The sequence below is a fragment of the Diospyros lotus genome, chromosome 1 (assembly GCF_014633365.1).
Source record: "Diospyros lotus cultivar Yz01 chromosome 1, ASM1463336v1, whole genome shotgun sequence".
Classification (NCBI taxonomy): Eukaryota; Viridiplantae; Streptophyta; class Magnoliopsida; order Ericales; family Ebenaceae; genus Diospyros; species Diospyros lotus.
In genome coordinates, this window is record NC_068338.1 from 14,281,055 (window position 1) to 14,298,595 (window position 17,541).

At 36.1% G+C, this 17,541-nt stretch overlaps 1 long non-coding RNA gene across 1 annotated transcript; it reads right to left on the reverse strand.

Annotated features, from left to right (window-relative positions):
- Window positions 1–255: 255 nt before the first annotated feature.
- LOC127811060 (uncharacterized) lies at window positions 256–3,906 on the reverse strand. Its single transcript, XR_008025624.1, has 3 exons — window positions 3,026–3,906; window positions 981–1,405; window positions 256–853 (listed from the first exon to the last, which is right to left on the reverse strand). It is a non-coding gene; the product is annotated as an uncharacterized LOC127811060 (long non-coding RNA).
- Between the last annotated feature and the right edge of the window lie 13,635 nt (window positions 3,907–17,541).

A 17,541-nucleotide genomic window follows, 5' to 3' on the forward strand; every position in this document is an offset into this window, starting at 1 on the left:
AGCATTCAAATTAACAAGCCATATATGTTAACAAACCCTATATTTTGTATTTATTAAGTGAAAAAGCATGAAAGCATGTGAAAAATGTATGTAATTGCTTCAGAACTGGTTAGCTTAAAGAAAAAGATCTTTAAAAGTTGGGAGACTTCAACTTCAAATGGTGAAGTTCTGCAATCCCTCTTCTGGTCTCCAAATTATTTGATTATGGTAGGAGCATGCATTGTCATTGATTCTTCCATTAATGAAGGTCACTAGCATGAAAGAGAGAAAGATGAAGGAAAGAATTAAGAGAAAAAGTACAATTGAGGAAAGAAGAAATCTAGTATTGATTGATTATTCCCAGTTCAAAGTCAAGTCTTTAGACCTCTCTCTCTTCTTGACAACTTCCTACCTTCAGAGAGGCTATAGGAGAAGATACAACCAATGCTATAACAGCATCTCCAACTGAAAGTTACGCCTTATCATAACAGAAAATTGACCCATCAAACCCACAATCTTAGCTCTGATCCTCTGCTTCTCCTTATTATCGCATCTAACTCTGCTCCAGCAGAAACTTGCGCTTGTGGATTCCTTCTTAGAACCCTGATCTTCCTCCAGATTCTTTCCCTTTGAAAAGACAGAAACTTTGCTTCTTTGTCATCAAAAGATGGAAGTGCAATAACGTTTGAGACATCCCCAGCAAAGTCGACCGTTACCTTACCATTTGAAGTGCCCACTTGCGCGTCATCGCTAGTCTTTCTGTTCAAACGGGGGCAGCTGGGTGATGCCCTGCTACGGCACTTGTGGCACCTAAATCCAATGAGACTACTAATGTTCTCCGTGCTAAGCCCAAAAGCTTCTCCATGATACCATTCTGCCAAATATTTGGAAACAATTTGAAAGATATTAAGAGCGAAAGCATGCATTCCCTAAGTTAGTAGGATCCTAGACCCACCATAAGAAAAAAAAAAATGAAGAAAAGATAGATGGATGTTAGATACCTCAACAGATTTCACAACCAACATAGCTCAACGTGGACGCGGATTCTGGCTCTCCACAGAGACTGCATTTGGGTTGATCAACAATGCCAATCAACTGTTCAGATGGCGCAACAAACTTTCTACTTCTGAAGTGCATAACTCGCTCATTATTTGGCTTTCTCGACAAGAAGAGACCATTGAACCAATAAGCATGATACACTGGTGCTCTTTTCTTTTCTTTGGTTTCTTTAATATCACCTTCCGGATTTCTGCTTTTGTGGTGTTTTTGTATCTTTACCAGATTTCTTACTAATTCTGGGGCGCAGTGCCATCCTCTTCTTGGTCTCAACCATTGCAGAGTTCCCAATGTGGCACATATGACAAATGGATGTACATTCAGCAAGGATGGGTCCAGCAGCCTTCCTCAAATGTCTTATGGAAAATGCCTGAAAATTGGTATTCCAATCATCTTTAGTTTTCATAGACAACAAAGACCAGAAAGGCCCGTTGAAGGGCCAAAGCTAAATTCGAACTCATCAGATCATATACAAGTATGCTTATACAGAAACATACAGTGCCAGATTAAAATAGCAAGCATGAAACCAGCAGGTCCAGAAAGGCACCAGACATTTGATATTCTTATAATGTGAATTGACTTCTAAAAGTCACATTGAGAATAAAAATTCATGTAAAAAAACAATTAATGCGGTTAAATTTTACTTGGGATGCCCTTCCTAACACAACTCTCTAGTGAGAGAATGATAATATAAAGTTCTGATATCATCTTTATAAAGAAACGATTCATAAGATGGCATCGATGAATGAAGATAACTGATATGATAAACATTTGATATTAGATATTACGTGACAGGAAAATTAATCTTTGTTATACAATTCTATCAACCAAAAAGCACGAACTGGAGCTTGACAAACTCAAGAATCAACATATCACAGTTCACCAACTACAAAAAGGAAAATGAAAGAAAGTAAACTTTAGCTGTTCATGTTGATTAGAAGTGCAAGTCTGTTTAAGAAGTTTCAGCCATTGACAGAAGCATTCTTTGATCTACTTGGTTATATCAGCTTCAGTTGAGGGAGAGAGAGGGGGAGAGACTTGGGGTGTTCAATTGGAAAAAACTGCCCTAGTTTTTTAGAAACTTATTCTATAAAAAATAAGAAAACTTGTTCAAATACAAATGTTTTTTAAATAAAATATGAAGATTTGAAAAATGCGGTTTTCAAAAACTCAACTAAACTTGGAAAATACCAAAAATGATTTTTTTTTAATTTTCCCTCACTAATTTCGAGATTTAGAAAATGCGATTTTCTAAAATAATAAATAAATAAAGCATAGGGAAAAAATAACACCATGAACCTTTGTTAATTCTAATACCATTTATAATACCATGGACCTTATCCAAAGTACTAGTTGAAAGTGATTTATGAGTTCATGAAATCAAGTAATATACCAAAGAACTCCCAAATAGACTATTGATGTGTAACATGTGTTCTTGGGTTAGCTCTAATACCATAACACTATACGCCCTTATCTAAAAGTACTGATTGAAGGTACCTTGTGAGTTCAACAGACCAACCAATATAGTCAAGACCTCCCTAATAAATTGATGTGGGATTGACTTATGATAAATGAACAGCTAGTACCTCTACCACCAATCAACCGGTCCAAAAGGTTCAATTGCTACTGGATTTCGATATGAGTTTGGCAAAGAAGCAAGATTCATGACGCTAGATCCCATACAAAATAAAACCAGTCTCAGCTTCTTGCAAAAAACCTATTGCCACACTAGTCTTAAAGAATATTTTTGTTTTGACTTTGTTAAGTCTCGACAGATAATTTGAAGTACCGTGTGAAGCAGATTGAAAAAGAGAAACTGTATATAGCAACTAGAGGTCTAAGGCACCAAAAAAATTCTTCAGGAAACTTGTTTTTCCCCTTCCCTTTCTTTTGGCTGTGAACAAGTGTAAGGTTGTCTATTATATGATAATGGTTGCCAGTGTCTGTGAAATAACTAAACATTGCAGAAACGAAAAGGAAATGTTGCAACCAATTGAAGCCAAAAAGGAAATGTTTGCTTCGTTTCAGCCATGGCTGAGGCAGTCGCCGGCGGCCGTGTTCGTCATGGTCGGTGGGCTTGCTGCTCGTGGGTCTTCCTTGGCCGGTGGGGTTGCTCTGTTGCGTCGCAGGCGGCCGCGTACGTCGCGGCCATTCGTGTCGCCGGCGAGCGTGGTGCGATGTCGGAGTCGCCGACCGAGGATGGAAATCGTCCATGGCCGTGGGTGTCGAGCCGTCGGTATTACTTGCTGTTGCCGAATGGTCGATCGCTTTCGCCCGTCACCGGCGGCCATGGCTTGATGTGTTCGCCATGGCCGCGACCGTTTGCCTTCTGCTCGCCTTAGTCGCCTTCTCGTCGTGGGTCGTCGGTCATCTTGGCCGACCGATAGTGGGTCATCCTCTTCGCTGGTTGCTCGATGCTTCAAGTCGCCGTCGATTAACGAATCGTTACACGATTTTAGTTCTTCTGGGCTACCGTCTTCTGTGCATATATAAATGTATTATATATATGCACTGTGTGGATAACGGCGATAGCCATGGTGGCCGATGGCGAGGTGAATAAACGACGGCCATAACGACGGCTATGGCGAACGACGACAATGGCAACTGCGAAGAGGAGGAGGCCGGCGATTATTTGGGGAGACACAAACGGCCGCGACGACGCTGGTACAAGGGTTAAAACCCTAACTGATTGGGGAAGAAGAAGGTGGGTTGACACATTAAGTTTCTGGGTCAACCCACTGGGTCGGATCCAAAGCGGATCTGGATCAACAGCACTGCGCAAGTGACGGGCCGTGGGAGGCGCGTGTGATCCACGCGCCGCCCTAGGTGACCACCAGCTTCGGTATTCAGTCCCACTTTAGGGTTTTGGAATCCCCGATTCCATTTGCGATATTAGTTTGTACCTCAAATTTTATGTTTGGATTAACTCGGCATAAAGGCGAGATCGAGATTCATTTTACAACTTGTAAAAATTTAAATTTGATGTAATTAATTATATTATTTATTCTAATTTACATGTTTAATTAATAATACATGCTTAAATAAATTATTTGTTATTTTTGGTCGATTGATTCACTTGCAAACATTTATGCATAATTAATGATGTTATGTGTGCATAAATTTTTAGTACTTGTTTATTATACATGCATGATCTATTGGAAATTATTATGCATAAAATTGGTTAAATGTCATGTAATTAATATAATTTTAATTAATTGAATACTAGCCACAATAACTTTAATTAATTAAAATTATATATTGAGTTGCAAAGGTCACATAAGATTAAATGACATTAATTGTAATTAATCATATTTAATACAATAGATTTTATCTCATAGGAATTTTTGTTGTATTTGTGTGATTAATATTAGGATATGGTAACAAATTATTTTTCTTAATTTATTCACATGAACTAAGGAAAAGAATATAATTTGTTAGTCATATCTTGAAGTTTATATTATGAATCTGTTTAAATATAAGAGCTTAGCCCATAGATAGTTGTTTTATGTTAGTGATTCATAATTTGTTACATACTTTATATTGGTAAAATATGACATTGAGATATAGTAGTCTTATGTTTAGTTACATAAGCATGAGTATTTGTTTTATTCGATACACCTATTTTACTTGTGAATTTCTCTAATATGAAGCGTGATATTTCGAATTTGAGTGGTGATAACTATAAGACGTGGAATGAGAGTATTTTTTTGTAATTAGGGTGGATGGATATTGACTATGCCATTCGAAATAATGAATCACCTACAGTTACTCCTACTAGCACTCAAGTTTAAATTACTGAGCATGACGATGGGAGCGATCTGATCACCTTAGCATGATATTCACACAAACCAAAATTTTTGCTAGTATTTGTGGTTCAATTCTTGAATGTAAGACAGTCAATGAATTATTGATGGCTATTAATGAGCAATTTGAGTATTTAGATAAGACACTTGCTAGCTCCCTAATGGAAAAGTTATCATTAATGAAGCTCACCAGTGTTAAAGGTTTGCGTGAGCACATCATGAAGATAAAGGACATTGCAGCCCAACTTGTAATGCTCTACTTTTCCAAATACGCAATAACTTGAAATATAATTAAGATATCACCTACGGATGTTATGGAAACCCTTACCAATGGAAGTATTAGATCGAACCTGCAACCTTAATCAAAGTTAAATAAAGAGGTTTCCACTAGATTTCTTTATATGTACAGAAAATGCATACAACTTTCAATAAACCCAAAAGACACAACTTATTACTTATAGGTACAACTGTAGGACGCCCCCCCACACACCTCTTACAACCTTGAGTATCCTGACTGCTATTTACAATACATCATTCTGGTTACATAATAAATCAAAAAGAACCATAATAAATCGAAAAGAACCCAAAGCTAGCAAAGCTCTACCTTTTTTCCCATGCTTTGAACTGAAACCTGTAACACCTGATACTTCTGATAAAGTTGGGACGTTGAATGTCTCAGGGGTATAAAACACCCAAGTTAGATAATAACATCTAAGTGAATGGTACAAGGAAAGAAACTATGCATGCAAGAGCAATATGCATCTTTGCTAGGAGACATGCAGAAATAAGAACGAAATCTCCTAAGATTACGGCTCACTGCTAGAGCATGAGGTCTAGGCTCATCGCAAGAGTACGAGATTCCTTGTGATGTCCCAACAACTAGCCATAAATACAAATATCGAGACGCATATAAAATAGGCAAGACTTGTTCAAAAGCAATAAACACATGAGATGTAACCTCTCGGTCCCCTTACATAGGCACGAGATATCCTTCTTACTTGCCATGTATGAACCCCTCGGCCCCCTTACACAAGCTTGAGGTAGCCCCCTTACACAGGCCCACGTGGTCAGCCCTCTTACACACGCCCCCGTGGTACACACACGACAAGCCACCAACTAGCCACAACCACCAAATGACAAGATGTATGACAAAGCAGAAGGGATATGATCACAAGCCACACACGAAATATGTTATGGTCAAACTCGATGCAACAAAGTAGAAAGGATATGCTCGGAACAAAGGGAACATAAGATGTAAGCAACAAACCATCCATAAGTGAAAACCAAGAGTGATCAATAGGAATCAAGGAACATGCATAAGAACCACTCACCTTGATCGTTTTCTCTTCAATAGCACTGTTCATAGCCCGATTTCGAGCACTAGGGGCTGTTTCTGCAGAAATTACGTATTTCAGTGAACCAAAACTTAAATATTTTTACATGGAGTTGTAGGAAATTAAAATAGGAGAACAAAGGTGAAAATTTCATGTCAAACGGAGGCCGGACGCGCCCTCACGCTCCTCCGGAAGAGTGGCCACGCGCCGTCTCCTTCCCTGTTATGGATTCTGCAATCTAAAATTAAAAATGCTATAACTTGCTCATTTTTGCTCTGATTCGCTTTTTGTTTGAACCTACGGACTTTTCTTTTCGTGCTCTATGACCCTATAAAAAAAGAATCAACTTACCTCTTCGATTTTCTTATTGTTTTTGCTACTTTCCGATGAGGTATCTTCACCCTTCATCTTCTTTGCTTTCTTGGATTTCTTTCCTCTCTTTGTTGCACTTGTTCTTTTGCTATGTTTTAACTTCATGTGGGTCTCTCCCCCTTCCCTTTATATAGCCTCTAAAGTCCCCAAATCTCAAGATAACCCTTAGCCTTTAAGTCACCCATTTTTCTTCCCAAGCCATCATTACAATCCTTGAATGTTCTTCTTTGATTTTATCCTCCAATTCAAGCTTCCCTTTCCTTCCAATCCCAAGCCTCCAAATCTCACCTTCACATGAATTCTAGGATAAGAACTCATCATGGCCCTTATCTCTTCATTTCCAAGCCAATCTCTTTCTTCCAAGCTAAGCCATCCTAAGACTTTTGGTGTAAGATTAATCATTCATTATTACAACTTCCAAGCTAAGCCACCTTAAGACTTTTGGTGTAAGATTAATTATTCTTCCATAAGGCTTTAGGGTGAAGTTCCAAATCCAATCCTATCTCTCCAAATCATGTCCTCTAGGATAAGGAATCATCATTGCAATCATTCCCTTTATTACGTTAATGCTCTAAATCTAAAATACCATCCATTTTGCTACTATAATTTTCATTACAACATTTAAGTTTTATATCAAGTTCCGGGGTATTACACAACTAAAATCCATTGAGGTTACAATGTCATATTCTTTCCTAGTACATTTCATTTTAAATTCTCTCCCACAATAGTATAGTCCTGTTAAAATATCTTATAACATATGCAAATAAATGGTCTATTAATAAACTTTTGACCATGTGTGTTCAAGAGGAAGGGAGGTTGATTATGGAAATGGGTGCACATATGGCCATCCAAGGAAAGAATAAAATTGCTCAAGACAGACGCAAGGAAAAGGGTAAAATACTTATCCAGTCTAAGATAAAGAAGGAATCCAACCTGTAAAAAGAAGGGACACCTGAAGAAGCCTCAAATTTAAAACTTGGCTTGAAAAAAAAGGTAATCTAACCTCACTCATATGTTATGAATTTAATATGGTTGATGTTTGTTATAACACATGGTAGATTGATTATGGTTCTACAATCCATGTTTGAAATACCTTGCAAGGTTTTTTAAACTAGAGGAAACTAGTGGAAAATGAACAAAACATTTATTTAGGAAACAAGATGCGTTCACATGTGGAGCTAATTAGGACATGCATACTTATTTTAAATTTTGGCATTGTTTTAGATTTGGAAAAGACTTTTTATATTCCAAGTTTTTCTAGGAATTTAATTTCAGTTTCGAGACTTGTATCCTTAGGATATTCCTTTAACTTTTTTAGAAACTTTTTTAATTTATTTTATAAATTCGAACTTGTTGGGAATGGTACATTTTCTTATGATCTTTTTGAAATTAATTTGCAAAACAATGCCTCTTATAATGTAATGTATACCCAAATCAATGCAAATATTAAAAAATGTGTCATGAATGATGATTCCTTTATGTTGTGGTATCGGAGATTAGGAAATATCCCCATAGAGAGGTTTAGAAGATTAGTAAATGATGGAGTACTCAATACTCTAGATTTTACTAATTTTCATATTTGTGTAGATTGCATAAGGGGAAAATAGACTAACAAGTTAAATAAATGTGCCAAGAGGAGTATATAAATATTAGAGATCATACATATGGATATTTGTAGTCCAGATATAGACTTGTATGGTCAGAGATACTTCAAATCATTTATAGATGACTATTCACGATATATGTATCTTTACTTGCTTCATAACAAGAACGAAGCATTAGATGCCTTTAAAATTTTCAAGGAAAGAGTAGAGAAACAATGTGGGAAGAAAATTAAGATCATGAGGTCAAATAGAGGTAGAGAGTATTATGGAATATACACAGAGGATGGATAGACACCTGGTTCTTTTGTTAGGTTTTTCGAGGAAAATGGGATTGTGGCTCAATATACCATGCCAGGGTCTTCAGACCAGAATGGTGTAGCTGAAAGGAGAAACCAAAAATTATTGGACATGGTGAGGAGTATGCTTAGCAATTTCAAGCTTCCTAAATCCCTGTGGACTAAAGCTCTTAAAACAACTGCGTCTATATTAAACGGGTTCCACCAAAGCTGTCCCTAAGATGCCATTTGAGTTATTTAAGGGTTGGAAATCGAGTTTGTGGCATATACGCACTTGGGGATATCTATCTGACTTAAGAGTTTATAATCCACAAGAAAGAAAACTAGACCCAAGGACTGTACGTGGGTATTTCATTGGATATGATGAAAAATCCAAGAGATATAGATTTTATTGTCCATCTTACATCATTAGGATTGTGGAATCAAGAAATGAATTTTTTTTTGAGAGTCACTTGTTCAGTGGGAATAATCAATATCAGAATTTGGCTTATTTTGAGAAAAAATATTCAGATATTCAAACTCCCATTTCAAGTGAAAGATTGATTGAAGTTCATAGTGCCCTTTAAGATCAAACGAGTGCTAGATGTCTAGTTTTTGATATTCCACAAGCTAGTGATAACAATCTAGAAGATCTAGTTATGCATGATACTCCTCAGGAGAATACTATTGAATAGTCATTTGTGCAAGATACTCCTAAAGAGAATACTGTTGAACAATTAGTTGTGCAAGAAACTCCTTAGGAGGATATTGATACAACATTAAGAAGATCAACTACAATGAAGTAATCAGTCATTCCTAGTGACTATGTTGTGTATCGTCAGGAGTCTAACTATAACATTAGAGTTATAAATGATCTTGAAACATTTTCACATGAGTTGCAAAGAATCCAAATTGTGGTATGATGCTATGGAAGATGAGATGAATTCCATGGAAACTAATGGAGTCTGGGATCCTGTCGAGTTGCCTGATAAGGCTAGGGCCAAAGGCTATAAATGTATCTTTAAGACCAAGAAAGACTCATTAGGAAACATTGAGAGATATATGGAAAGACTTGTTGCTAAGGGATTTACTCAAAAGGAGGGAATCGATAAAGACTTTTTCTCTTATATCTAAGACATATTCCTTTCGTGTAATAATGGCATTAGTAGCGCATTTTAATTTGGAATTGCATCAAATGGATGTCAAAATTACATTCCTCAATGGAGATCTAGAGGAAGAGGTCTACATGAAACAACCAGGTGAATTCTCCTCTAGTGATGGTGAGCATTTGTTATGCAAGCTTAAGAAATTTATATATGGATTGAAACAAGCCTCCCGACAATGGTACTTAAAATTTCATGATGTGAGATCTCTTCCTTCGATTTTCTAGAAAATGTCATGGATCAATGTATGTACCAGAAGGTCAGTGGGAGCAAAATATGTTTCTTGTCCTATATGTGGATGATATCCTACTCGTAACCAATGGTAAGGGATTGCTACATGAGGTGAAACAATTCCTCTCAAAGCACTTTGATATGAAAGATATGGGTGAGACATCTTATGTCATTAGTATTAAGATCCATAGGGAAAGATCTCAAGACATTTTGGGATTTTCTCAAGAGACTTATATTAACAAACTTTTAGAGAGATTTCGGATGAAATTGTGCACTGAGTGTAGCACTCATTGTAAAGGGTGATAGATTCAATTTGAACCAATGCCTAAAAAAAGAACTTAAAAAGGAACAAATGCGCAACATCTCATATGCTTCAACTGTTGAAAGCCTAATGTATGCTCAGGTTTGCACAAGACCTAGCATTGCATTTGCAGTGGGAATGTTTGGAAGATATCATAGTAATCTAGGTTTGGGTCACTAGAGGGCTGTGACTGCTATGCTACCCTGCACATTTATTTATCAAAACTACAACCAAATTCATCAGATGTCAATCCTTTTATTAGAGTAGGTATAGGGCAATTATACTCGCCAGTGTGCGAGTGTGCGTGTAGTATAATTTTAAATTTATATTTCAGTGAGTCCGAGTCGGTTCACAGGGAGATTATTTATGGTTGAAAGTAAAAATCATAGAATATTTGTTTTTAGGAGGTGATTAAGATGATCTAATGGCAAAAATTAAAACTAAACTAATACTAAATTTAAGTAGCTTGGGTCAAGACAATTTCAGTGCCAAAACCAATTAATTCTCGATTTAATAAAAAAGATCAGTAATATTCATCTGATTTGAGTTTTGTAGATCTGTCAGAAATTTTAGTTCAAGATAATCATAATTCTTGTTTAAGCAATCTCCATACATGGCATGAAAATTCTAAGTTAAGCAATTATCATAAATTGAATTATATCCTGAAGACAGAATTTATAGGTACAGATTAATCATTTGGGCTTGGGTATGAAAACATTTCCAAGTCTAGCAATCTCCATACGTGGCATGAAAATTCTAAGTTAGGCTTATGCTTTAATCCAAACTCAAAGATACACTATATACACACTGCTCAAATTAAATCAGATTAATATTACACATTTGAAGCGCAGCTTTCTTTGGGAATCATTGGCGTTGGACATTGTCCTTGCCTTAACCCAAGATTGGATTTAGCTACTTATCTTCATTTTTAAAATAAATTGGCAGGAATTTAAATGACGGGAATTAAAAGACAGTATTTAAAAGACTTTTTTTTTAATCGACCATATAGGCGGTATATAATGAAAAGACAAGAATTGAAAGACTATTTTTTAACCGACCATATAGGCGGTATATAATGAAAAGACAATAATTGAAAGACTATTTTTTAACCGACCATATAGGCGGTATATAATGAAAAGACAAAATTTAAAGACAATATTCAACCGACCATATAGGCGGTATATAATAAAAAGATAATATGAATAACATAATACAACTATATGGAAACAAAGGTTGAAAATTTAAGAGAGAAATTCTAAGAATGAAACTATATAGAAACTAAAGTGAAAAATTTGAGAGAGAAATCCTAAGAACACAACTATGCTTTTATTATAAGAAAATTGAATGGTTACAAATGCACCCCAAGTGCTCTATTTATAGGCTAAAAGATGCAATAGAGACTACTCAATTATATGATTTAATAATACAAAATATCTAAAGAAAAACAAAATAACTAATTTAAAAATACAAAGATAAATAAAATATCTAATTACTTAAAAAATCCGGGCCAAAGTGTAGTTCTTGAAACTTTATGACTTGATGTAAGCGATGACATCATTCCAACCCATGATGTAAGCAATGATGTCATTCCACCCCATGATGTAAGCAATGATGTCAGCAATTTGTGGGACTTGGGCTTTTCATATTTTTGGGTTTGGGCCTTCCTTGTGTTGGGTTTGGGCCTGGGCATTTCTTGTTTTGGACTTGGGCCTTCCTTGTGTTGGGCTTGGGCCTAGGACTATCTTGTTTTGGGCTTGGGCCTTTCTTGTGTTGGGCTTGGGCCTGGGCTTTCCATATTTTTATATTTTATATATATTTTTATATTAATATTTTTAAACATGCACAAAATCACAAAATGCATAATAATATTCAATTTAAATCATTTTAAGATCAAAATAAGGGTGAAATTATAACAAATTTTTTACAAAATTGACCGCTAATCAGGCTGCTAAAAAGGTTATAAGGTACCTTCAAGAGACTAAGGATTACATGCTTATGTATAGATGAACTAATCATTTAGAGGTGAAAGGTTACTCGGATTCAGACTTTGCTAGCTGTGTTGATTCTCAGAAATCAACATCTGAATACATATTTATGTTAGTCAGTAGAGTCGTGTCATGGAAGAGTGTAAAATAGGGTTTGACTGCTACCTCCACTATGGAAGTTGAGTTCGTTGCTTGTTTTGAGGCTATGTCGCATGGTGTATGGTTGAAGAGTTTCATTTCAGGGCTTAGAATTGTTGATTCTATTTCTAAGCCACTTAAGTTGTATTGTGATAATTCAACTGTTGTTTTCTTTGCTAAAAACCACAAGAATGGTAGTCGAAGTAAGCACATCGACATTAAGTATTTAGTATAAGGGAATGTGTTAAAGAAAATAAAGTGGTCATAGAACACATTAGCACTGAGTTGATGATAACTGATCTTTTAACTAAATGCATGTCAATTAAGATTTTTAAGGATCACGTAGAGTGAATGGGAATTGGTCTCATGATATAATTTAGTTGTATGAACAACTACTGATGTAATGAAACTCTTATTCAGTTGTTTGTCTATTTCTCATTTTGGGTGTACACATTTATGTTTGAGAATAACAAAATATTTTGAACCCTAAGTAAACGAAGGGTTTATTCATGAAGTTATGTTATGACATTGGGAGTAGTGGGAAAAGAATTGAATGCATTATGATACATGGAAGGTAATACTCAATTCTAGAGGACATATTGCCATGATTCATGTATTTAGTTTCTTTTTTAAGCATAAGGAGCTATGGATATAAGGTGTTTCTTTGGTAAGATAAAATGTATGGATCAAGTGGGAGACTATAATTATCTATTTGTATAATTATTTGTTAGGTGGTTCTATTTATCTGATAAACACTATTTAGACAATTGAAGATTAGTTTCCTAATATTTATTCACTAGCTAAGGAGTGATAACTATTTCTCAAATTAAATTCAAACTAACTTAATGGGGTTAGTTTTGAAAAATGATATATATTGTTTACTTTATAAATAAAGGGGTTCCTCTATTAAAAAATATACAAAAAGCAATTTGAATCCTCAATCAAGAGCCGATAAGGGCATATCGAACCTTGCTAATTTCTCCATACTATATATGTTTCAAACTCAAGTTTATTGTACATTCCTCAAAGTAAAACTGTAACATCTTGATAATTCGGGAATAAGTGATAATTATTAATTATTGTATTTGAGGTGATTATTGAATATCTGTGTATTTAAGGGGAAGTATTAATTTATTTTGTACTAAAGAAATGGGCAAGTAATTGTTAAAAAATTTGAGGTACAAGAGTTATTATTAAGTAGGGTGTGTGATAATTTCTGGAACTTATGAGTCTAAGTGTAAATTCTAGAAGTTAGCTGGGGATTACTTAAAAATTAAATTGGTGTGTATATAGGTTGAGTGAAGTAGCCAGTGTAGGTGGTACATGCGCTAGGGACCTGGCCTAGATGCAAGATTTCACAAGGCTAGGAAAAATGCTAGATTTTTCCAGCAAAGCCATCCTCGAAACGACGTCATTTCGGGGAGGCGATAGCTATCCTAATGGCTGCCATGTGGCTGCACCTTAGCGGCTTATTTTTTCCTTTTAAAGCCCAATTTGGGTAGAAACTCAAGCAGAAAAATAGAGTGCAGGTTGGAGAAGAGGAATAGGAGAAGAAGAAGGCATAGGGGCTAGGAAAAATCCAAGAAAAATAGGGAAGAGTTCGGTTTAATTAGCGTTTAAAGCGACTGGGTAAGTAAAAAAATTTATTGGAAGCTTTGCACTGTTAAATTATAAATTTTGCGCTGTTGGAATTAATTATTTAGAGCCATGATCTCATTATCATTTGTAAACATAATACTTTGCAGGGGGTTGCGAGAAGGAAGAGAATCAACTATTTGGAGGCAATTTCTAAACCCCTTGAAGTGCTCTGTATTTCTCATGCAAGATCCCACCATTTTACATAATCTAATCCCTCCCTTACCTTGACTCGTTCCCACGTATTAATTATGTAAATACACATGGTAACCATGTTATAATTTGTGAGTCATTGATGAGTCTGTTGATGGTGGTTTTAAGCTAAATATGATAACCTTTACGATATTTAGTTTTAACTGTCATGGGGCTTCGTATCGTCCCGCTTCCTTGGCAATGATGTTGAACCAGTTCGGGACTAGGTTCCTAGAGGGTTAGCGGGATTTGGTTGTGGTTATGGTTTCCTACAAGTGTGAGTCGTGGTAGCGGGGTGCAAGAGTTGTTGATCGGTAAGGTGACGGGTTGATCGTTTGGTGACACTGGAGCGAACCATCGACCGGGCTGAGGACTGTTGTCGACTGGTTGTCCCTAGTATAGATTGTCAACAGGTGCTTGGTCATTATCGACCAACTCTGCCGTTATGTAACATACCGCATGGCATTGTAGTGCATGGGATTGGGCTTGCATTCATTGGGGGTCATGCTTGTATGTGTTGGGAGTGTGAGCATTGGCATGACACAATTGGTCTGTTTAGTGATGACTTGTGTATGTTAGGCGAGCATGTGCATTTAGAGCATTTGCTTGTGTGAATTTCTACGTGGGTATAGCATGGCCTGATGCTTGGCTTATAGGAGTCTTATCATCATGTTAATACTGCAAAAGCTATTGCATTCCTTATGTGTTGCATTGCATGGTTACAGGTTGATGTGGATTGTGGTATGGAGTTAACCCTTGATAGCTATGAGTGGAGCACGACTCCAGGTAGCTATGACTCATAAACTCCGACATGTGGTTATGATGAGAGCTTCGGGCTCATGTGGATTTTTGTAATACCCGGTATTACAAGATGTTGGAAAGAATATGATTTCTAATTTTTTTTTTTTTTAAAAACCTTGAGTGGTCTGGGGAGCCTGAAAGTTGGCTTTGAGAAAAGAAGTAATAAATTGCTGAATCGGTGACAAGGAATGCCCTGGAACTTGGATGTCTAGGAAAGAGGGCATGGGATTGGCAAGTGTCTAGAGGGGAGGCTAATGACGCTGAAAGCAGTCAGATTGGGAATCTTTTTTGTGCAAGCTTGAATTATGGCCCAAACTGAATATTTGTAAGGGACATCCGAAAAGTTAACGGGACCCTGAGGGTGGTCTAGTTTTGCAAGTGGGACAATGCTGAAGTGTTTTTGGGAGGAATAGAGGTCCCGTGTGGGCGTAGGGATGAAATCGATTTTTATCGAGTAAGGGTTAGATATTAATTTTTGGAGAAATCAAGTCTTAGGATGGTTTGATGGTAATTTGTTCTTCCCTAAAATGGAGAATTAATGAGGAATAATGGATGGCCAAGATGGAGGATCATTCTAGCATTTATGAGAGGCATGACTGTGTTGGAATAAAGAAAATCCAATTGAATGGAAATTAGTCTCTTGAAAATGGAGAGATTTATTTAAATTGGAAAATGTTGAAAATGGTCTTTCAAAGGTTATTCTTGAAATTAGTCAAGAATTAATTAATTGAGAAATTTGATATTTTATGGGAAAGTGAGACTTGATCCAAGGGTGGAGATTAAGTCATGAAATTGGAAAAGATCCAAGGGTGGAGATTTGAGTCTTCAAATGGGCATGGATTTCCAAATGGGTTTAGTAATTCAAAGGAATAATGAGGTGGATGGTGGAGATTTAATCTCCAAAGAAATCCATGGATGGTATTTAATCTTCCATAAGCACATGGATTGTGTTTCTTTGTAGGGTGGAGATTCTATCTCCATTTTTAATCAAGGGTTGAGATTAAATAAGACTAATGGCTTGGATTGTGCATCTTTAGAGGGATGAGATTTGCTCTCATAAAGTTGAATCCAATGGCTAGGATTTAATCTTGAAGCTATAAGATATAAAAGGAAAATGGAAGAAGTCTTCCAATGTGAAGGAGAGGAAGAAGAAGAAGAAATGAAAGGAAAGAAGAAAAGGAAAGAGAGGAAGAAAAGAAACAAGGTAAGTATGATAGAATTGAATAGCTATGGCAATAATACCCAAGAGAGGGGGGGTGAATTGGGTTATTTAAAATTTTGATATAAAATTGAAAATATCCTTACTTAAGAAGAACAAAATTTTGATGCAAGTTAAGGATGGTCAAAAGTTTGCATGGCATAAATTATAAAATGTAAAGTAAGAGCAATTGAGTGACACAAAAGTTTGTCCACTACTACCTTAGCTCCTCACTAAGAATTTTCAAGCAAATTACTATAGCCCTTATATCACACCGGATAGGCCCTCTAGCGTCAAGCTAGGAAAATACAATCCTCTTTCTTAGGTAAGAAAGCCCTTTACCAAAACTAGGTAAAAATACAACCTCCTACTTAGATACAAGTAGGTCCTCTAGCTATATGATCTAGGAACACAAATAGTGATACAGGAAATGAGTCTATAAGAGTATGCCTTCTTAGTTACAATGTAATCAAGAACAAAAATAAGGCTAGAAATACAATTCTACACAATTAAACATAAGTCTTGAAACAAGGAGATTTAGGGCACCAATAAAGCACAATAAATGATGAGCACTTGAGAGCTTGTAGATTGATCAGTTGGGTCTTTTGAAATCTCCATTTGACTTGTATATATAGTCTCATGAAGGCCCATGCAAGAATCAAGTCGTTGATAGTGGTGAGAGCACTTGAGAGTAGTGGACAAACTAGCCGTTGTGCGATTCTGCGAAACAAACGGTCGACAGATGAAGTCATCGGTCGACAAATTAGTAAAAATTCAAATATCTGTCGATAGTTCCTTTGCAGCTGTCGATAGTTCCTTGTGCAAGTAATCTATAGGTCGACAGATGCATAAGCATCGGTCAGCAGATGGCTTGCACACTATGGACAAATAACCTTACTGCTTTTCAAAATCTTGCTTCATTTTGAATCAATTTTTGACTAACGACTTCATATGATCTTTTGAATATAGTTTTTCATAATGATATGTATAAGGGTTGATTTGATCAAGATGGCTAGTTTCACAAAAACGTTTTGTTTATCTTAATGACAAATGGTTTTCGGTAATAGATTTAAGAAAAACCAAAAGACATTTTTCAACATCAAAACTAAACACACATGTTAAACATAGAACCGATCACTAGATACATCATTCTCCTCCTTTTTGATGATGAAAAAAACCTAATATTTAGATTTCAAAAATGATTTTTCATCTATAATTTCCCCCTTTTTGTCATAAGTCAAAAAGCTTTTGATTTGCAAGAGACATGAGGTAAGAAAAAATCGTAACTTACCATTTAAGCTAAGACTCCCCCTTCAGCCATACTAGGGGTGTATCCCAAGAACGTTTCTTTATCCTCAACGAAAAGTTAAAAACAAAACTACATATCCATTTAAATGGCTATAGATATGCACATAAACGGCTTCTTAAGTTTGCATAACGATAAGAACAATCACATCTATATATATAAGTCCCA